This window comes from Caloenas nicobarica, chromosome 2, assembly GCF_036013445.1.
Source record: "Caloenas nicobarica isolate bCalNic1 chromosome 2, bCalNic1.hap1, whole genome shotgun sequence".
NCBI classification, from domain to species: Eukaryota; Metazoa; Chordata; class Aves; order Columbiformes; family Columbidae; genus Caloenas; species Caloenas nicobarica.
Genome location: NC_088246.1, coordinates 68168736 through 68192579, shown reverse-complemented (window position 1 = coordinate 68192579; position 23844 = coordinate 68168736).

Genomic DNA, 23844 nt, shown 5'->3' with positions numbered 1-23844 from the left:
AATAAAATCAGCTGGAACTGAACCCTAACACTGGGCTACTCTTGTCATCTTTGCTACGCCTCCGGCCCCCTCCGGGCGGGTTTTTCTCCCCCGTCCGGCTGCGGTGCCTGCAGCCCGGCGGAGCGCCGGCTCGGCCCCGGCCGAGAGCCGGAGCCGCCGCCCCACGGCCGCCCCGCCGGGAGGGACCAGGGGAGGCACGGCCGCCACGCCAAACCGCCCTCCTCCCGGGGCCGCGGGGGCGCTGGGGCTTGGCTGAGGAGTGGCCGAGGCCGCCGGGAAGCGCCGTCCCGGGTGGGGGCAGCGGGGCCCGGGCTCGGCGGCTTCGTGCAGTTGGGCGGTCAGCTCCAGGTGACGGGGGCGGGGGGTCCCGTGCTGTGCAGCTGCACGGCGGGGCCGGCGGTGTGGGGGGTTTGCTTCTCCCCAGCTCCCGGCGGAGCGTTATAGACGGGAGGGAAGCGGGCCATCTCCCTCCTCCCGGGCAGCTCGGCTTGGCATCGCCGGTTGAGATTATTTTCCCTTTTAAGAGTTGTGTGGAGTTTGTTGCTGTTGTTGGTTTGCAGTTTTTGTTTTGGTTTTTTTTAGTTTTCCTTTCTGTCCGTGCTTTCCTGGTGTGAACCGCCGGAGCGACGAAGCCACTAGACCCCGGCAGCAGTGGGTCCCGCTGCCCACCTCCCACCCCAAATAGTTCCTCCTGGGCATCTGTAATGGAAGTCTTTCTAATGCAAAGCGCTTGCAAACGCCCGGCCATCCGTGCCATTAGCTGTGTGAATGGGCGGGGCGGAGGCCCGGGGGGGGACTCAGGGGGCCCGGGGGAGTCCTTGCCCCCAGCTCCCAGTTGCCCGCCAGGGTGGGGGATGTCCCGGCCAGGGAGAAGGCCAGTGACCTCCTTGGGTTTCGACCTTGGCCTCACGGGTACCCGCCTGCCTTCCCCTCCTGCATACGAGTATGCATCGTACCTTGAACAGTGTTTTGTAAACCGCTTAAAGCATCCCACTGACATAATGGTTTCACTTAGCTGTTAATTTACAGCTGGCTTTGAGCCATAAACTCTTTTCCATTAAAAAGGAGCAGCAAACGAAAAGAGACGTTCTACCGGCTGTTTGGCAAAGCCACCGGCACAGGAGGTTAATGTTTGCCCAGCCTTATCCCCGTGAATTCCTGTGTTGTATTTGCCATGCAAAAAACCCCCCATCAGCAGCTCCTCGCCGCCCATTGCCCGGGAGGTTTCCTGGTTCGCCTTTTGCATACAGTGCCTTTCCTTCCCAAGGCCATTTGCAAACCAGATGTCTCTGCCCGCGGCCTCGGCACATCCCGGGACTCGCCACACGGGTGTCGGGGCATCCCCACCCGAGTGGTGCGGGAGGTGGGGTGGGCAGGCTCCCTGCTGGAGGGATGCGCCCTAACCCTTCCACCTTGAAGCACGTTGCTGTGCCCGTGTCGTGTGGTTATCGATATATTTTCTCTTGGGATTGAGCGCAAGTCGAAATCAGGGAGGAAAAACAGGCAGGGGTGGTGATGGGACAGGTGAGAACATCAAACTGCAGCCACTTGCAGGCAACATGCTTGGCTTGCAGGCCCGCCTGAGCCCGGCACGCTGTCGCTGTTCCAAGTCTCTTTGCCGTTGGCTACAGTTAACTTGAGGGGTTTTATGGTTTCCTGCATATGCTGTTTTTGTTCTCCGTTATAATAAAGTCCAGTGTTGCCAAACGGATTGTTTCTCTGGGGGCTCTTTGGTGACACAAGTTGTTGCCTCCACCTAGCTAAGTGGAAGTCAGACTAAAATATATATCTATATTCACGCAATATGACATACGTGCATATATAGAGAAATGGGAAATAGTCACATGTCTCTTGCTGCCTGCAATACGGAGCGAGGCAAGTCTCTCACTAGAGAAGTACCCTGAACTAAACCACACAAGGATATATATGCCAAATATACTCCTTTTTCTTCTTCTTTTTTTTTTAATAGATCATATTTCTAATATGACTGTTTTGGAAGGAAAACTAGTAGCCTATTAGCAAATTGGGAAGTTAACAAATTTACTGCAAGGATTTTTAATGAAGATCTAAATTAAAAGAAAACTAGATTTTAAGAATCACAACTGATGTCTGACCATAGGTTTGCCTAACACCAAATCCTCTCTTGGATATGGGTGAACATGTTGGGTGCCTATAAAGAGGAGCACTCCTACAGTGCGGTGAAATTTCTGATTCGAGATTGCTGTAGCTGTCGTTTCCTCCCGCTGCTGTCCTGGGGCCTCTGCCCCAGCTGGTGTGAGGGGCCCCAGCCTTCCCTCTGGAAGCTGCAACCATGCTCGAGCAAACAAGGCAAAGCAGGATTGCTCCTTCCCTGCTGTGCCTTCACCTGGCCTCTGGTAATCAGCATTTCAAAGACTTCTACAGCCACACATGGTCATTGTTACCAGTGAATCCCTCTCTGTTAATTTATTCTATCCTCCACAGCATCACCTTCTTGCTTGCGGCTTCTGCAACAACTTGTGGTAATGCTGACTGAATTCATTCATGTGCTGAGTAAAAAAATGAAGTTTCAGTTTTCTATTTTAACTTTAGTATAGGTAATTTTGTCCATTCTTATACTGTGATCATTTTCTCTCTTCTTCATCTTTTGCTAAGCCACTAATCTGTATAGCTCTTTGCTGTTTCTCCATCAGTTTGTCTCATAGTGCACAGAGATACAGAAAATAATTGAACTAGAAGAATTAAATGAAAAATCACCATAATAGGCTGCATGTCTGTCACTAAAATTTATTTTTAATAGACCATACTTCTTTGTAAATCATTAATTTACCTGCAAATTAGATGAAGGCTGTTCACCTCAAGAGTGTATATATAATTTTCAGTAATCAGGTCTGCCTCCCCTGTGTATCATTTCATTTCCTTCCCTTTCTTGTGAAGCAGCATGTGATGTGACTGCATGCATAAATTGTGTTGTATTTTCTTTCTTTTCCAACACCAAAGTAGAGTTCCCTGGGAGTCAGTGATGCTGAGCACATTTTCAAGCTTCGTACTCCCACATTACACTGCCAGAAGATATGGCCTGACTGAGCAGAAAGGACAGGATTAAGCTAGAGGCCTCCCCAGCTCCCCCCCGCCCCCGTTAGCTGTCATGGCATGTGCATACGTGATACATGACACAGTAATAGCCATGTGGGTGCAGAGCCTTCATGCTGGCCAGCCCCTCCTCTGCCATATCTGCTTCCACAAGAAAGTGGGAAAAGCAGCAGGTTAAAGCTTAACCCATCTCTCTAGGGCTTTTTATTCTGCATGTCGGATCAAGGTTTTGAATGTTTATATTAGGGTTAATTTTTCATGTAGAATAACTCCATAAAGATCCCTGAAAAGCTCTGAAGGCATTAACAAGCTATTACAATGTGACCTCCTGGGTCTGCAGATGTTGTGATCATCTTGATGTGCCAGAGTTCAAAAGTGATTATCTGCCTCCTGCCATTTCAACCTCTCCTTTGCAGGGTCTTCAAATGAGCTCTAAACATCAGCTGTGATTTTTGTCACCAACACAAGGAAAATAAATGTGATTGTCTCCAAGATGGTTATATCGTGGCACAAAAGGTAACCGACTTATGCAGAACTCACTGATTACCTGGTCAGCGATTGCTGTTTTGTGCATTATACATAATCATATCAAGGCGAGGAGTAGCATTTACTGAACTTGTATTAACCAACCTATAGACCACCAACAGAGTTAAATCCCCTGGAATATGATTTAGGCATAACTCATAGGCATGCCTAAGCAACATTTCCTTATACATCTTTGGCCAGATTATACTGTCCTGAGTCACTTCCTGTGCCTTTTTTCCTTGTAGTGCAGTAACTTCTAGTATCCTTTCTCCCCCTTTACTAGTTCCTCCATGTTTTTCGCAAACAAAGTTTAATTTTCCTCCCGTGTGACAGAAGAGTATCCCCAAACTCCAGTGTCTGTTGTTACATCTTCCCTTTTAAGTGAGTTTATTTGAAGCAAAGGACAATATAACAGTGGCTGCCGGTGGGGTGACATTCATTGGTTTGTGGCAGAGGAGGTTTGCTGTCCATAACCTGGCCTTGATGCCATTTATTGACTGCTAACAAGTGCTGACCAGCCTCTACATGCACCCCTGTGTGTCCCATCCTTATCACAGGCAGCATTGACTTGCTTGAATAGGAGGAGGAAAAGGGCTTGCAGAAACAAGAGTAAGACTGGCAGGTCGGTTGCAAGGGGCCCATATGGATCTTTCAAAATGATGAGAATTAGGTAGAAGTAGAAAGTCAGACCTGGCATCAGTCAGGGGAACTGTGGGCTTTGAATCCTGTTTGGCACTGTTGTGCCAGCAAAATGCTAGACAAAATGCATATTCTACTGATTGGCCTTCTTATCTTTCCTTTTTTGGTCTCTCAGTAATCCTTGGTTTCTTCCTGGGCTTTCCCCTGCCCCAGTTTACATTCCTTTCTCTGGCCTTGCTTCTTCCTGGATGTCTTCCTAACCTTCTTCGAGAGGAATTCTGCTAATATTATCTTAGAATTGTAAATTCCCATTCAGTGGACCCTGAATATTACAGCTTTCCTGCTTCCCAGAACCCCTTTTTATTGTTTCAACATTCATCTCTTTAGCTTGCGAAAGGCACTCTGCCTAATGTAGAATGAAAATGCAGTAGAATGAAAAGAAATCTAATTTAAGATGTATCCAAGATGTACCCGAGATACATTATCATCTCAAGCTTAGTCCGAGGCTCTCAGATGGGGGTGTCTCTGCACATTGTCTGCCTCAAAAATAACACCAAGCTGGGTACAAACTGTGACTGTGTTTCTGAAAGCTAAATGAAAATAGCTGGTATCTAACAATAATTTAAAAGGCTGTTGCTCAGGTTGACTGTTTTGAACAAGTGGGATTGCTATGAAACCAGACAGAATCTGACTGCATGATCTCAGCACAGCTCACCAAAACCTGTGTACTCAGGTTAAAATCCACCCACACCTTTCAAAAGGCAAATTCTTGATGTGTTAGAGAAAACATGATAGAGTGACTTTTCACTTTAGCAGCCTGTCTGAAGTTTGCGACCTCATGCAGCTCGTGGTCTGCCCCTCTCAAGAAAGTGAAGCAAACCTCTGAATCTTGCCAGGACCATGGAAATGCTGAAGCTGTAATTACTGCCACAGTGGGATGGTCGCCAATGAGGGTACACTGACCGGACAGAAAGTGACTGGTGTGCTGACGACAGCGGGTCACACAGGACGGTGTGGGAGCGGTGAGTGGCAAAGGGAATTACAGTTTACAGGGGAATCTGGGCATTTCTCCAGACTTGAACACCTGGGTCTGGATTTACTTCTGCAAAAACAAATTCAGATATCCTCAGACTCAGCAGAGTCTGGTATATGTACCTAGGGTCTGGTATGATTCAGGAATGTGGCACTTGAGGTATGGCTCCTCATGTGACATCACCGATTCAGACTTAGGGTTCCTAGAAATTTAAAATAATTTAACATTATGTGAGGTAAGTCTTGTTTACTTATAAGTACTTATGTGCTCTAACTGTACATAACTTCAGGGCTTAATTTCCAGGAAGGGACATATTTTCTGTAATATTCAGTTGTTCCAGAAAATAATTTATATAATAAGAAAACAACATTATTATTTTCTAATGAAAGAACATGTATAGTTCTAGCTCTAGCTCTAGGGAAACAAGTGGTACAGTGGATAAAACAGGAGGTTGGAAACAGGCATCTTCAGATTAATACCTGGTCTTCCTGCCAACTTTGTTCAGGACACAACGTGATTTGGAAAATCTTGTTATGCTGCTTTCCTTTGGATCAGCTTCTCATGCTGTGAAGTATGAGCTATATGTAAAAGCAGATACATTGAAATCGAACTATTTCACCAGGTGTAAGGGCTTTTTAACTAATACATTAAAAATATATTATGTTTCTAGGAAACAGAGTAATGGAACAGAGTAAGAATAAATTTTTACATTTTTACATTCTCCTTTTAAAAAAAAAGGAGGAAATTGGGGTATTTTCAAAATCTTTGGGTTTGTTCTCTTGGATCAGCTTTAGGGGGGATAAAGTGTGAAAGTGTTCTTTGAGCTCCCTCCTCGCTTTTAAGAACTCAGACATGAGGCCTTTGCTTCCCTATCTCGAATTGAAAATGCACACTAGTGCTCTGGAACTGATCACAAATGAAGGGTCATAAATTCCAGCTCAGCTTATCTAAATTGTGTATTTCATGTAGTTCTAAAATACTGTATTATCACAGTGAAAGATACGCACTGTGAGTTAGACTTGGCTGACATACTCACTGATAATTACATAAAAGAAACATCTTAATTTCATTAACAAATTGTTCCAGGCTTATACAGAAACTAAATCATGGTGTCTTCTCCTCTTATCTTTCTTCTATTATTATTGTTTTTATGTAATTGTTGATGCCCTTAATCATAGATCAGCAGCTCATGTCCTTGGTGCACTATAAGTACAGGACAAAAAGAGAAGCTCCACTTCAGATTGTTTATAGTTTAAATGTAGGACAGAAAAGCAGCCATGGATATGAGCAGAAAACAACGTAATGTTACCATTCAGTTTGGCAGCACTGATCTCACTACAACAGCAGCCTAAGCTAGCTGCTTGTTTGTGCTTTGCAGGTGTCCAGATGACGACAGGTATTAATGAGAGGTTTGGAAGAGCACACCCATAAATTTGTGCTGGTGAACAGGGATCCCTTCCAAAGTATTTCTGATGATGGGGGAAAATACAAAACCGTAAGGAGCAAACTCGTGAGAGAGGGCCAGGGGAGAAGAGCACAGATTAGGTTATCATGGTTAAGTTCATGGGCTGAGAAAATAAGCACTGAATCAGAAAGTCTGGATGTGTGGGAAGAAGGGAGAAGAGGTAATGCTTGTCAAGGCCTGGGATAAAGCTGCTGCAGTAGTTGGGCCCCAAAGTGATGTGAACTTCAAGAAGGGAAGTTTAGAAAAAAACCCCAGTGCTATCTAAGCATAGCCTGAAGGTTAAAGCAGAATTATTGCTGGTGACTAATGGTGCCTTATGGCAGTGATCGAGACAGAGGTAGGAGGAAGGCTGGTAAGAACTTAGCGGAGATGCGAAACTGTGTCTTTGTTTTATCCAGGCAGAGGATACAAACTGGGTGGCTCATTAACCACAGGCAGCGTTACAAAGGCTGAGGTTTCAATGGCTTCTGAGGTGAAGACATCAGCAAGTCATTGTGTGACCCAATGGACTATGGTATCTACAGATCCACATCTCAGGAGAGCTCTGTTGAGTGAACTCTCCGATATCTACTTGCTGCATTACTCCTTGCTGCAACCTGTCTAGCAGGGGCCTTCATCCCCCTTCCCAGACCCACCTGGGACCCACACCCCAGGACCTCATTTAAGCTGAGGCCTGGGCCTTTCTCCCTCCCCCTGGGTGTCTCCCTTTGCAAAGTCTCTGGTCTCTTTGGGCCTCAGCTCCCCTCTGTAAAAATTATGGATGGGTGATGGATGACGACATGTGTATGATGCTTCTTCAGGAAGGCAGGTGAAAAAGGCAAGTCTGAAGAGCCTTTTGCCTATAGCTATCTCCAGCTGATGAAATGGGCTGTGGAGGTGTTTGAGAGTTGTGCTTGTGCTACTCTGGGTGACCCTAACACTCAACATAGGACCTGGTGTCCTGTGGCCATTAGCCATGGTTTGCAGACATTTGTGTAGTCTTCTCTGAAGGATGCTGAACGCCAAAGGGCAGTCTGATTTTTTGGCTTTTGTGTCTCTGTTTGTGACTGATGGGTCTGTTGGTTAACTGAAACTTGGTTAATACTAAGTTTTCCTCCAACAATGGCTCTGAGCAACCTGATCAGGTTGAAGACGTTCCTGCTCATTGCAGGGGGGTTGGACTAGATGGCTTTAAAGGTCTCTTCCAACTCAAACTATTCTATGATTCTGTGATTATGAAAGAATGGGAAATTGTATCACTTAAAAAATAAAATTACCATTTAATAATATTTCTTAGTAAATAGAGTTGTATCATAGGTATGCTAAGGTGTAGTTAATGCTCTTCTTGCCATAAATTAATTACAAACACGTAGAGCAAAGCACATTCATCAAGAAATATCCACATATGCACATTTACAAATAATTTTTTTCATCAGGGTGCTCTGAGAACAATAATGATGACAAACAAAATGGTCTGGTTTCACATCAAGGGGATTGATTTAGATCAAAGTAATTTAAATTGCCAATTTTAATCACGATTTAAGTTGTCAAGTTGGAAACCTTGATTTAAATAATTGATTTTCATCTTGTTTTGCATTTGTGCTTCCTAGATATTTTTCTAAATAAAGGTTGATTCTCATTGGCTTGTGTAATTCAGTATTTCCTTTTGCTAAACATGAGGATTACGTACATACTACGGCTGTATATATTTAAGTAGTTTAACATATATTTACACATATTCTTAATTTATACACTTTTATCATGATAGAAAAATAATGAATATTTTCTGACACTAGTAAGAAAGTAACAGCAGTTTTGGTTGAAGTGGGTTATTTATGTATATATATATACATATATATATTTACATATTGTGGGCTGGACTAGATGATCTCCAGAGGTCCCTTTCAACCCCAATCATTCTGTGATTTTGTGATTTCTGCCCCTGCACCATCATGGAGTTTAGTGCACAAGTGCTACTGTAGAGTCAGTCCTAACTAACTGTTACATTAACTGGCTGGTCTGTGGTTGGTAAGCTGAATTGTCACTGTGTGTTTTAATATTTTAGAAAGAGATTTGAGTGTCTCATAATGCATTTCAGCCTAATTGAACAGGAAAAATGGACCGTTACACTTTTAATCTCTGTTCTTTACTTTCTGTGTCCTGGCATTACCATGATGCTCTCCTGGAAGACCGGGTTGCTGGAGGGTTTCTTGATTTGCTTTACCAGGAAGTACAATTTATTTCATTTTTGTTACTGAAGAAGACACATACGTTTATTAATCAGCAAAAATGCAGCAAAGGTTTGTGATACTTTCTTTTTTAGATTTAAATGCATTTGCAAAGTCTTTAACAGTCTTTTGGGTATGGGGTAATGAGGAAGAAATAGTTCTTCCTTTGATAACTGGGATGTCTTGGACATATTGATTTAATAAACTAAACAATCAAGAATTTTTTTTAACCTTTTATCCTGTTGATAAAAGATTATTTGTGAGTGTAGGCTGTTTTACCACTGAGTGTTTCTTTAGGTATGTGATAAAACTAAGCACAGCAAAGATGCCTTAAATTTATTCCAAAACATTTAAGATGTATGCAAAGTAGATGGTTTGAATTATAAAAAAGACAAGCTTAAGTCATAGGTGTTTGAAGCTTACCCTAAAATTATCATTCTCTTGGTCCTTTTATTCTGGTTGTCCAAGGTAGTTTTAAGCATGAAGAACGTAACAAATTGCCAGAATGTGGTGGGTTGGTTTGTTTGGTTTTTTGTTTGGGGATTTTTTTTGTTTGTTCATTTGGGTTTTTTGTGGGGGTTTTGTCATTTTTGTTGGTGAGGTTTTGTGGATTTTTTTGTTTGTTTTGAGGAAAAGACTGTTAACTCTGCCTTCTGATTTCTGCTTAAGTAAGTCTGATTTCTTTATTAATAATGTTGATGTGATAGTCAAACGTAGGAAAAGTAACAAAGTACTAGTTAAATCCTATCTAATCTCAGCCTTATTTGGCCATCCATGGTCATAATGAGTTTCTCAGGTTTAAAGGCATTAATCATTTAACAAAGCCAATGGCATAAATTGAAATTAAGGAACTATTAATTCAGCATTTGGAGAACAAGCTACTGATTTCACATATTTGTGTTAGTATTTCTGTCACTGTGGTTCCAAGTGTCTAGCAGTGCCTTATCTCTGTAAAGGCAGGGACACATAATGCCTGACCTTTCAATCTCAAATGTATAGTAGTATGCAAATATAGAAAGAGACAAAAAGAAAACAACCAAAGAAAACTAGAAAAAAATCAATTTTATATGGTGATGAAAATTATGTTAATGAGACTGTCTTGATGCATCATAGCCATGACTAAGTCTCTCCAATTTGGGGATAGTGATTCTGTACTTTGGCTTTTTGGTGGTCCTAATACCCAATTTAAAAAATGGTTTATTTCTTAAAGAAGGTGTCTTAATTTGTGTGTGTGTGTGTGGTATTTTAAGAGATATATTGTGCTATTGTATCCATTGTGCCTTATAAAGCTGCAAAAGCTACCTCTCTTCTTCCAGCAAAGCCCATTATTTTTATACTTCACAGAAGAATAAACATAGTCCTCTTCAAAACATCCATTTCCTCTGATCCTCAAATAGCTATTCTTAGAGAATTTCTTGTCTTTTTGCTCAAGATCTTGATTTATCTCCAGCCCTGCCTATTTTTATGAGCAACACCTCAGAGCTCACACTAACAGTGTCTCTTTTCCTCTCGCTTTCTTTAGTTCAAAGTTGGCCTCAAATATTTCTCCACAACAAATTCATGTACCCAATGTGTATGAGTTGTAAGGGTAGGATTTCATAAGATCTTCTGCACTTGTGGAATATCAATTCCTTTAATACGTACACAAATAGAAGATAAGATATATTTAAAATTGTGAGAGCACCCTGCTTGTAGGGTGGGTTCTGATTAACAGCTGATAAACAGTACTCTAAGGTTTCCTGCTGTATGTAATAATATAGGAGATGAAAGAGAATATAAGTTGTTTTAGGCCTTGTCCATTTTACTGAATGTCATGTTAGGGACTAGATTTAATTTGATCCTCTGTGCAAATAATTTTTTTAATAAAGTAGCCGTTTAGATTGAAGGATAAATTAACATATTATCCTATAGTAATAAGGGTTAAATTGGATAATGTGTTGTCTCTGATGGTATCACAGAAATTACTTTTGGTGATAAAATGTTGCTTGTCATAGTTCAGTGGAATACGAGTATGTCCTAGAGACCGCATTCCCAAAATAAAAGGTTTTGAACTATTAAAATTGCTTATCGTGGAAAGTAAACAAAATCATGGTGCCCTTAATTAAGAAGGAAAAGAGGGTACTTTTGGCTCTATTATAGAAGTCTTGTTGAAAAAGTGGAACAACATAAGTATCTCAAACACACACAAACCCAAACTGAACCGTTTGGATTCAATAGCAAAGGCAGCAGTGGAGAGAAAGATAACAAAAACCTCAAAAAGCAATGAGCTGCTGTATTCCAGCCCTGTTGTCTTATGCTGGCTTGAAGCTGGGTTGAAGTTGATGGTAGCTGTTAGAAATGGCATAATTTATGAATAAAAAATCCAAATCCCTTGCTCTTGGGGGCGAGTGGCTTTGCCTGAAGAAGGCTGTGTAGGCTCAGGAGGAGCGAGGAGTGATCCCCATCCCAGCTCTACCTTGTCCTTCCTGCAGAGCTAAAGGCCTTTTTTTGCTCTATTTTTTTATATTCTGCACTTTAGCTGAGACACTGTGAGACCTGCAAATTGCTTAAAAAGCAACACCAGAGATGGGAAAATGAAGATTGGCTCACATGTTAATTAACCAGCTTCACCTTATCACCCACAATGTACCCTAAGACTGTAAAAGTATGCCTTGATGTTTCTGGTTGGTTGTTAATCTTTCATGCTTTTCTAATAAGAACACCTGAAGTGATATTTTACGGAATTTCATGCAAAGTACACTAAACCCAAGTGGAAAAGGAACTGGTGATTCAAATCTACTTTGGAATATGCCCATAGTGGGAGCTGAAGTAACTTTTTCTACTCAGGTATTTCCCTTCTGAAATAGTTCTCTTACATTTCTGAACTTCACTACTTTGTTCAATAGACCTGTTTATACATGCACATTCTGATTTTAAAGGTAATATTTTTTTGCCAGTAACAGCTGAGATAATTCTATTCACAAACAACTAGAAAACTGAAGAAAAATTAAAGATGAGAAAAACCTCCTAGGTGACTTGCAGGATGTAATATAAGCCATCTGACAGTTCCAGCTAGGGCTATGTGAGTCAGTAGGAAAGAGGGTGATGTACATGCTAAAACTAGGAAGTGCAGGAGTGTTCAGAAAGGGAAATATTGATTATTTCTCTTCTTTTTAATCGATCTTATTGCATAAATTAAGCCACTGATGTAGGTAGTTGTACCTCTGCCAGACAAGAGCAGGTCATGAGCCCATAACTTCAAGAATCCTAGTCGTTACCTTTTAAAATCAAATACAATGAAGCATTATAACAGCCTGCAGTAAAATCCGGTTTCTGCCAGCTGATCAGCTCTGTTCACCCATGTGCAGAATTAACAGGAATGGTGTTCACGATGGTATATAGCAGTGCTGGGAGCAGCCTGCAGGCTTGGGAGATCATACAGCATCAGCTCCAGGCTGTGACCGGCCACCATTGTTCCTCCTCCTCCAAGGTCACCTGTCCTCCCGATGAGTGGAGGTGTCATGTAGGCTCAGGGTGTCTGTATGCTGTGTGAGCAGAGGGGCAGGTGCTTGTTGGGGAGCACTGGATTGACTGAGCTGGTGTTGTGGGTCTGGACAGGCTTCACAATGTGCACTGTGCGATAGCGGGGCAGTGAAGAAAGTCGTGTGTGAACCCTCCCTAATGCAGAAAGTCTTGAATAAGCAGTCTTGACTGCCAAAAAGGATGGCCACAACAGGTTTCACATGTTTGCCAATAAATCCCATTTCTCTCATTCATTGTCATCAGAATACCTCTCCCAGCGGGAATCCTCTGCTAGGCACCTAAAGGTAACAGCAACTTTTCACAGTGGAAAAAAAATCAGCTAGGGCAAATTAATCACAGCATCACTTTGTGCTAGTGTTTGGTCCTCTGTCAGCAGTTCTGTTTCTGAATTTGGAGACAGTTTGGGTAGTTTGAGTCGTCTGGGCTGCAGTTATGTCTAAATGCTTCTCTGCTTTTTAAGTTCTGATAACTCTTCATACAAAATTATTTCTGTTTTGTCAATGGTGTGTGTGTGTGTATAATGCTTTTATACACAGAGTTCGGAAGGATCTACTTTGTTTACAGCTTATTCTCTGTCTGTCACCTAATTGGGTGTTTAGTCCTATGGTGTAAAATGCCTCCTGTTTGTGATATCTAGAAAGCCATTTTGTCTGTGGCCATTTCAAATGATGTTTTCGTCATCAGATGTATTTGATATTGGTTTAAAACTACAATATTTTTTACTTCTGAGTGTTTAAAAATGCTATTACATTAGAGCATTTTTAATTCTTTCCTTGTAGATGAGGTAAGGAAAGTATCTCTTTTCACACTGATCTTTAACTTCAGAATTTTTGTTTTTCTTAGAATTCCATAATAGAATAATAACTTGGTTTATACTAGGTAGATAGAAGGTGTTGTCTACGTGATTTTTCGGAAAGAAATGTAGAAAGCAAACAATGTAATTAGACATATTTTGTAACTAATATTGGTTAAAAAGTAGACTGGTGATCCTATGATGGCTGGAAGCTCAGCAACAGTAGGTTAGTAACTGCTCTACAGCCTCTTATTGTGGTTAGCTATTGACATGATTTCCAGGAAATTCATTTTTTCACAGCTATTTATTCATTTTGTGCCAATTAAGTACAATGACCTAAGCATTTCATGTGCAGTTTTTTGTGAGCCTTTTTTTTAAATTATTTTTTTAATGCTTCAGCTTCCCTGTATGGAAGTGCTAACCTCACAGACTCTGTTATTGATGTAACAGTAGATGATTTAAGAGAATAGAAAATTTCCTAGAAATTCTTCCAGTGCTTTTAAATTGGCCTTTTTGATACAGTATGTCTTCATGAAACAAACCACTACAAGAAATATTGTGTTTTTGATAGCTATACTCAGGTGTTTCTCATATCTGTGTTAGAATATAAAATCTGCATATTCCGCCACCACTAAAGCTGATAAATTGCTGAAACAGCTCACATGCACGTCACATACATAGGTGGTTTAGTGAATGAATAATGCAAAACCCAGAGGTTTCTAGAGTTTTCGCTAAAGAGGAATGAGGCTTCCTATCAACATTTAGGGCCTGTCTCCTTCTCAACTCAGATCTTCTGTGAGCATTTATATCTGTGTGAAGTAAGCTTAAGGAGAATTAAAAAAAAAATACTCTGCTGGAATTTAGATGGCTCAGGAGGCTTGTAATAAGATGAGTGTCTTTACTTCAGGTCACTGATTTAAATCCCAGTTAGAAATAGCCAGAAGTCATTACAATCTGATGGCAGGTTGGTGACCTATGAAATGAACTGGTGATGGGAGCCACCAGTTGCCACCAGAATGCAGCCACGTATCACACCGGTGCATTGAACTACATTCAGTAAAGCAAATTTAGTGGCCTGCAATTAGAGAAACCAGAGTTTTTCTTTTCCTTCAGAAATACCTTGTTTCTCAATGCCCAGCCTGCACTGAACAGTGCATAGTTTAGTTTTATCCATTAATAGGAGATTTTCTTAGAATTACAGTCTCGGTAGCTGATCCTTTAAATCTGCAGAGACAACCAGCTGCAGCCTTTAGGTAGTAATTTCTCCTCTGTCTGGCTTTTATCTAGTAAATATTTGCCTCCTTTTATGCATATAGTGATTTCTCTAGGCTTTTCCTGTCATCACTGAGTAAGCAGCCTCTCTTTACCCTTTCCCACACTTTATTTCACTTTGGAAAAAAAAAATACTGTCCCTGTTAATGTATTATTGAAAATATTTATGTACATATAGTTGGAGTCTAATCTAAAATAGCTATTGACTGATGGACCTCATAAATTGCCCAGTGTTTGTGGAGGCAGAATGTGGAAATGTAGTGTGTTTATGTGTAATAAATACAGAATTTGTAACGTGACTTTACAGGCAGAGGTTACTGACAGATTATGGGTCTCTCTAATCTGTTTCCAGAGAGCCGCATGTTATAGATGACATTTTTCTTTTGTGACACCTCTAGCATTGTGTGGAGCACCAAATTTGAAGAGGATAAGCTTGTCGGAGCTTTATTATTTTTTAATTTGTCACATTTTCTTAAAAATAACACCAGGCAGAGAAAAGACGGAAAAAAAAAAAAGACGCTGGGAATAAGTTTTCATGTTTCAAGCCCTTGGAACTTGCCATGTGTTTGAGTGGGGCTCTCAAAATACAGCTTTCCTGCAGAAGTCAGCCACATATGCATGAAGTCGTTTGTCTGGGAGACTGCACGATTGGGGCTGGAGAAAGCATTTTTTTCTTTATATACTAACTGCATATTTTGTTTGGGTTTGCATGGGGATCAGTGTACCAATAATGGTGTCAATGACATTTTTTCAGTCCTGCCACTGACAACTGGATTGAATCCCTACTACAACGTCATGGATCTAAGGAAAATGATCTACTGCTTTACCAACAGTCACCAAAAGAGAACCTCAACTTTCTTGAGAGAGTACAAGCAACATCTCATTGAGAGTCTGTGTATATCCTTATCTTATTAAATACAGAGATAAATTCAAATTTTAGCAGACTGACATTGCTACAATGTGTATTTCAGTCATGCCAAGTACTCACCTTATTCAAGACTGGAATTCCTCCAGATGCTGGCTTTCAGTGTAGAGTTTGTATTTTAGTAACTGTTTATGAAAACAAAGATATGCTTTAAAAAATGTTAGCAGGGTAGGTAAATTGTTTTGTGTAAACAGTGACAAAAGGAAAATAAATTAATAAGTCTGATTAGCTATTATTTTATTAATATGGATATATTACTGAGAGAAAGTATTCTGTATTAGTCAAAGGTAAAAATTTGAATAAGTTATGAACAGAATAGGGTTGTAACTTTCCGAAAGAGGTTTCATTTGAAAAATTTGAGAGCAGCAACAATGTTGAGACTGATAATCATATTGACCCGACAGACCAAAAAGGTAATTATAGAGGTTATAGGCAAAGGAACAAAGAACAGTAATAGAGGTCATAGGCAAATGGAAAACCAGACAGTTAGTTTATCTCATGTCTATATTTACTATGCTGGTTTTACCAGAGCGGGTATAGTATTTCTGTGCTTACGGTGACCTTGATATTTCTTGCAAAAACAAATTATATTCCATCATCTTTCACAATGGCAGGTATATGTCCACAGCTTTTTCACACCTATTTCCCTGCAAAAAGGGTCAAACTTGTAAGACGTAAACATACAGGAGGTAATACTCACACAGGCCAAAATCAAAGCAGGGAGGCTGAGCTGGCTTGCTGGATCTGTGGCCAGGAGAATGTGTGATTGTGCAGAATGAAAAAAAACCAACCCTGTTGTGCTGGTGTGTGCTGAAGTATGCAGGGCAGCCTTGTGGTGGCTCTGGTAGCCTTGTGGTGGCCTTGGCAGCCTGCTGCTCCAAGAAAGCTTTGCTCAGACAGGGCAGTGGAGAAAAGTCCGTCCTTCACCCTCTTCCCTTTCCTTGGCTGCTTGCTCCCTCCCTCCATCATCTGGGGCTTTCCAGCTGTCCCAGGTGCACAAACCTGGTGTGCCCAGGTCCTTACTGGCACCTGGGGATGCCCAGAGTCCAGAGCAGCTTTGCTGTCTCTGGCCTGGTTCTTTCTCCTGTTGCTTTGTGCATGCAGGGGAAGCATGTGCTGTGTCGTAGACTGTTGGTGTTTTGGTTTTTTCCCTTGAGGGCTGCATCCACGCCACGTGAAGCAGAAGTGCATGTTTTCAGATGACTGCTTATGGCTGCAGAGATGGGGAACTCCCAAATTAGATTTTGGGGCAGCTGCAAAACCCCTGCCTATTCTCTGTTTGTTTATCTATCTATCTATCTATCTATCTATCTATCTATCTATCTATCTATCTATCTATCTATCTATCTATCCAGTCATATTAGGAAGGCCCAAAGACATACTGTTAAGCTACAAACAGGTGTTTTGTATCATAAGAAGGTGCACAGAGCCCTGTTAAACTGGGCCACGATTGTAAGTAGGACTCAAATCCTTTTCCTGTCATTGTTCTGAATATTCTCTGTATGAGGAGATTCAAGACAAGCATTTTACAGTCTCTGTGCTTCACGAATATCCAGCTGACTGCCCAAACAGATTTATAAACCAAAGAGATCATATTGACTGCGATTCTAGTCCAGTGCCTTTGTCAGTACTGTGGGGTGATTTCTTAAAAGAAGCGATTAACTAGAAAGGCTGACATTTTCAAAATAAACCAGAGAGGAGGATAATTTACTAAATAAATTGAAAAACAACTAGAAATAATTGGAGCATTGTCTGAAGGTGAGAAGAAGGGATATTATCAAACAGTATATTCAGAATGTTAGTCTTAAATGTTCAAAACAAACTGCAATTTTTTTCTAACCATTTTGACAGTATGTATACATTAGATAATCTTTATACAGTACATCATTTTTGTAGCTATAGTTAATGTGTGTCAAATAGATCAAATTTTCAGGAAGGAAGAAGTCCAAGTTAATGTTTTAAAACTTGAAGGAAGAAGAAAGTAAGGCTGAAACCAGAACTCCCCAAACTTAGTCTTATTTTGACTGTAGTAATCTCCTATTCAAGTAGTGTTAATAATGGTGTATAGATTAAATTGGAACAAGAATGTGGAAAAGTAATCTTTTTGTCCCTGTCTATTAAGAGTTACATAAAATGGGCCTGTTTGTTCAGCTTGCATAATAAAAATTTTCCCTTGAGAGAGGTAGCAACTGCAATAGCAACCATCATATACAAACATGTTGCTGAACTAAACACTTCTTTGAATTTGTTTGGGAATTATCTGGTCTTCTAGGGATTCTTGTATAAGATTGGTTGCAAGAGCCATAGGCCCTGGAGGGAAAAGTGGCAGGAACAGTTAAAATGGAACCAGGTCTGTGTTGAGTTACTGATTTGCCAAATAAAAAGAGTGGGTTAAATGGGACAAAAAAAAGGTGTAAAGGGAGGTGAACAAAGAGGCTCTGGTGTACTTAGAGTTTCCTTGTCTTGATCAAGATAGACACTTGATGGAAAAGAAGATCAGAGAAGATTTCACTACCCTTTTTCTGGCTTAGGGAAAAACATAAGGAAACTGTAGGTAGTTGAGAATCAATTACAAACTGTATTTTGTTTCTCTAGAGTATGGATGTTGTGAACAACCTTTAGGTGATTCAAAAGAATGCAGTGCTTGAAAGCTCATGTTTTTCTACCCTTTAGGAATAATACTGATTTGTTTTTTGTAAGCAAATGTTTCCAGCATATGCATTTCCAAAATAAACTTCCTATGAATTTGCTGAGTATGTGTCTCCAGACAAGAATATATTCATGCCAAAACAATTCTTTCATTTGCAGGCTTGTCTGTCTTGGTCTTTATGTTTACAGGGGTAGATTGACCTAATTATTTGATTCATACTTCTGAAAAAGAGATTAATGGTGAAATCAGTCTCTGCATATAGAAGAATAAAACCAAAGGGGAAGCAAAAAATTGCTACGACAGCAAAACCCAGAAGGTGCTCTGAATTATCTGCTAAAAGGCTACATTTTGCCAATCTTATACTGTGTTGCCTGTCTTCCTATACATGGCAACATCCAAAAGCTTATAAGCAAGTCAACATGTTCAGATGCTTTTGGAAGCTGAGTGGTAGTTGCCTTTTCAGAGAAAAAGGGTCAAACAACACTAAACTTTTTGCACAGTCTTTCCTCACAGTACAAGCAATTCAGTTACTGTAGCTGATGAATGCTAACATTTCTGCAATTTCCCTCCCGAAGACTGTCATCTCCTCTGTGGCATCTACTAAAATAGAGTTAACTGAAACCAATCCTCCTCTTATAGGGCACTCTGTGGATCTTGCATAGTGTGAATTTCTTCCACACAGCCAGGAACAAAGATCAGAAGAGATCGAGATCGTGTGGGTCTTCAAATCCAGCCCCTTGAAAACTGCAGGTCACCAGCCACTCGCTGTTTAGTCTGCCCACCTCCACAGATGACAGATGCTTTTGGACACTCCCCACTTCCAGCATAACAAAACTTACATAGGAAGTCAAAAAGCTATGGCACTCACATGTGCTTCAAAATGACCATTGCCATTAGTGTGGCAACTAAATGTTAAGTGAGTGTCATGGCCCCCCAAAAAAACACTCAGACAGTGAACGTCAAGCAATTGTATGTTTTCTTGATAAATGTAATGGAACTTAAACAGGTTAAAGAAAGTAAACTTTCAAAGAGATTAAAACAATCATGTAAGTGCATTATCTCTGTAGGAAGGTATCCTGTCCTGCGCAGCCAGTCTTGCTTTCAGGCAAGACTGAAATTTATAAAAGGCAATATATAAAATTAGCTGTATGTTAATTTAACGTGGTGGCAAGACATAAAATTATAAAAGTAACTAGAAGTTAAAGCCAAACAAATTTTGTTTTAAAGTGAAGGAAAGCTTTTGTTGTTGTTCTTTTTAACAGAAATAGTCATAGTTGACTTAGTTCTTCTGAGAACTGTGTATCACTTAATGTTTTAGCAAAATGGAAAACCTTTCTGGAAGTTAGGCTTTAGTACAAGATGGCCCACCAGGAAAAATATGTCCAGGTTGGCCTCTTTTATGATTATTTAATGACCTTTTCTGATCTTAGAAGTCCTAAATATATGTACAGAGTGAATTTCACTGAAGCCTCTCCTCGAGGAGGCTTGGAAAGCAGAATAAAAGTCATATGGAGACAGAAAGAGATCACACGTCTAAGACTGAAAGAATTAAAAAAAAAAAATGGTTGCACAGTGGGGGAATCAGGGATTTAAAAACTAAACATAGGTAGTTTAGGCTGTGTCCTTATTATTTGGGAGCCAGGAGAGACCAGATCACTACCATTTGAAATATTTAGATGTTGGCACACTGTGGGAAATTTCTTCACCATCGTGGCTTTCTTCAAAACAGACATCAGCATGTGAAGCTATTGGGAGATTCATACTTGGACCCCTCCTACAGCTACAGTGAAACCTAAATACATAGGTAAAAAGAAGAATTAAAGATGAATGGACACTGCTTTAGAATCATTATCCTTAGCTCTCCTCTGAGTTTAGTTCTGTGCTCTGCTTTCCATTATTTTAGAAGGGACCAATGTCAGGCAAATTGGAGTATTGTGATTTGGGTCATTCTGCTCACCGTTTTTCATACTGGCACAACATTGGCAATAGATTCCCATAATTTCCATGACATTCCAAGATTTATTACGCTGAACGTCACTGTGTAAAGTGTAAAGTATTTTCTGACACTAAGGTGCAAGGCATCTAGGGCTAGAGATTCAATGTTTATCAGAACTAGGTGCTGCTCAAAAGCTTTTCCAATGACCAACAGACTGAAGAGTGGGTTGTGATCTGTGTGCAATATTTATCTTTCCACTTACAGAACACAGGTATCATTATTACTGCATTTTGTATGGCAATTTAAAATATTACTGTGCCCACTGACAGGCTATGAGCATTGTTAGAAGATGCTTCATTTTTCACTAACTGTAAAATTATTTGAATACCATCCATTCCGGACATTAATTTTTCTGCAATGTTTTTGACTTTTCCAAGTAACTTTCTACACTCTGTAATTTCTATTTCATGTTATCATAAATTGCTCTCTTCTTCTTGTTTCTTATGTATTCATTTTTAATGTTTAATGCTTGTCTTTACCTGGCCAATGAACCACAAAGGGATTTTAACCAAATTTTATTGTCTTGACTGCAGATGGCCTTTTATCAATCAAATAAAGTCTTTTATTAGAAACAGCAACTTTTGTTGGAATGTTTCTGATTTTTTTGCCCTTTTGATCAATTTTTCTAGTATTTCTCATTCTTGCTCAGTTAGCTCTTCAGCTACCTATTATCAACTGCGACTGTCTTCTGTTTGTGCATATTGGATGCAATCAGGTCACAATTATGGGACCCTAGGCAACCAGTGGCCTCTGGTTCAATGATTAGTTAATCTTTATCCCTCATAATGAAGTAATAAGGTAGAGACATACGTTGTTTAAATACAGTCTGTACTAGGTAATTATGATTGGTTTTTTATACACTTGGCCCTCGAACTTGCAGGGGTAGAAGGAGAAGTGGATGTGGGTGATCCCATTTACCTACTCCAACTCAACTGACAGGCTATCAGGCAAATCACTGTCCTTACAAATTTTCAGCAAGCCATGCCTTCATGGAAGTTGTCTTGAATATCTCACAAAACCAAAATCTCATGAAACCAGGATTTACCTGTATAATCTGTGCTTTTCTAGAAAGTGCTGCTAAGAGGAGTCATAAGATGTTTGCTGGTTGTGCCACAATGTGCATTCTTCCACCAGATTTAAGGCCATCTGGGAAAGACACCTAGCCAAAAAATATATATGTGTCAGCAGAAGAGCATGTGTTGGTCGGACATCAATGTGCATTATAAAAGTGTGCTTGTAAAAAGGAGATTAAATAAGGATCGAAGTAATGGAAGGGCTATGGCACAGCCAACATTACTCTTCCCCCCATGAAACTGAAGGGTTAAGAAAACAGAAGTGAGGTGGAAGAAGAAAGATGGCTAAAACAACCATGGAAATAATGTAGATGGAGAGAATAAATATCCAGGATTAATTAAAAAGTCAGAAGTTGAGGGAAAGCAGAAAAAGTCTGTAGAAAACAATCTAGGAGGAAATTGTAAAAGTGTTATGATAGTTGTTCCAGAGCACACAATGCAGAAGGGCAGAAGAGGAAAGTAAGGTGAAAGGAATGGTAAAGAAGAATGCATACAGGGAGGCATTTCACATGCCTGGTGTTACACTGCGTTAAGTGTTATCATTTCACGTCAGAAAGCTACAATGAAAAACAACAGCAAAGCACCTTGCGGCAGAACATAGGAAAATGGTGTTTGAGAGCAACTCACATTCCCTGCAGTGATGGAAGAGGCGCGGACAGAAGGCAGGAGCTGGAGGCAGTTTCTCTGAGGTTGATCCTGAGAGGCGAGTTATTAAATGTTTTGAAGAACCAGACTTTGACGCTGACAGCATTGTCTAGAAGGGAATGTTTTGAATGAAAGTTCACAAACTAGGGGAAGATGAGGATGGGGGAAAGGAGCTGGAAGAAGGACAAGTCGGGCTGCTAGTGTGAATTGAAGGGAAATAGGAAGGGATGCAGGTGAGCAGGGGCTATAGGAGGTGTCAACAGGACACCAAAGGATAAATACTATGCCCTTCCCATCCTGATTTTCCTTCTAAAAAAAACCGCTTCTCAGGATCATCCTCTGTTTTCCGACTTTGAAAAACTAGTCCTACCATGGCGGGTGTGGGCTGCTATTAATTACCAATTTCTGGTAACTCCCTCAAGGTTTATTTTGTTTTTAAGAAAAAAAAACCCAAAACAACAAGCTGCGATCGAGACATCTCTCAGACCTGGCCAGGCTGCTCCAACAGGGCCTGAGGGCTGTTGGGGGCTGGGAGGGCTGGGAGGGCGACGGGCACGCAGAGCTGCCCCGAGCCTGTGCCGGCACACCCGTCGTGCACACACGTACACACACACACATACACCGAGCGCACACGCCGTGCACCCCGCACGGTCACTGCACGCACACCCTGCACACACGCACGGTGCCCACACAAGACACGTGTTGTGCACGCCCACGCAGTGCACACACTCGTGGCACACACCGTGCACGCACGGGCAGCCTCAACGCCCCCTCCACGTGCACACACACACACGAACAGACAAAGGGCGGCAGATCCGTCACCCACACACACCCGGCGGCACACCCCCCCGGCAGCGCTCCCGCCCTGCCACCAGCCCCGGCCCCGCCGCCCCGACGTGGGGGTCCCGCTCCGGGAGGAGCCGGGCAGGCCGCCCCGCTTCCCCCTTGCCCTTTCCCGAGCGCGGGGCCGGGACGCTGGGACGCGAGCTGGGCACCAGAAAGTTAGGCACCGGGGGAGGGGGGGAGGCAGGCGGCGGGGAGGGGCCGCTCCCCCGCGCTTTTGTTTAGCGCCGGGGAGAGGACCCTTGGCGGGGCCGAGCCGGGCGCGCACCCACTCACGCCCACGTCCCAGCCCACAGCGTGAGCCTGTCCCGTGGCACGGCTGGGGGGTGGGAAGGAGGAGGGAGACGGAAGGTGTCTCTCCAGCCTTCCTCCATCCAAGGTGAGTTGCGGCTCTGCTCCGCGCTTCTTTTGTCTTGGTGCGAGGCCGCCGCGAACTCCCCGCCCTACCCCGCCAACTTTCGGCGGGGACCTGGGCGCCCCGACGGCCGCTTCAGGCTGGGGCCGTGGTCGGGGGCCGGGCAGGGTTGCGGGGGCAGCCGCGGTTTCCACCCGGGGCCGCGCCGTGGCTGCCTGCGGCGCCCGTGGCAGCCGTCCCCGTGGGGCTGGCCGGAGGGCAGGTGAAGGGGCCGTGGTCGGCCCCCTCCTTCCCTTTTGGTTTCTTTGGGACGGATGCGGTCGGCCCCATCTTTGAGCTTTACGCAACAGGTAGGGATGCCAGGAGCTGGCCGCAGCGGTGCTGGCACGGAGCCGTGGCCAGGAGCTTTCGGGGGGCTTTTTTGTTACGGTCTCTGGAAAAGTGCGAAGGGGAGGAGGAGGAGAAGCAACAGTCTTCCCAAATTCCCCTTCAGTTGTTTATTTATGTACTTCCCGTGTCCGTGCAAAAAGGGTTAGTTTCGCAACTCCGGAGATGATTTTTTTCTTTCTTTCTTTCTTTTAAACTTATTTTTCTTTATGTCCTGCGTTTGTCCGTCTCGTTCCGGGAGATCAAACTGACCGAAACCAGATACCCAGAGGCTTGTCCTCAATGACAGTCGGGGGAATCCAAACAAAGAGGTGCATCTACCGGAAATAATGATTTGAGAGATGTTTCTCTCCCTTTCCACCCCCCACCACCCCGCCTTGAATTAAATTGTTTTCTGGTTGTTTTTTTTTTTTTTTTCCTCAGAGGTTCAGTTCGAGGGAAG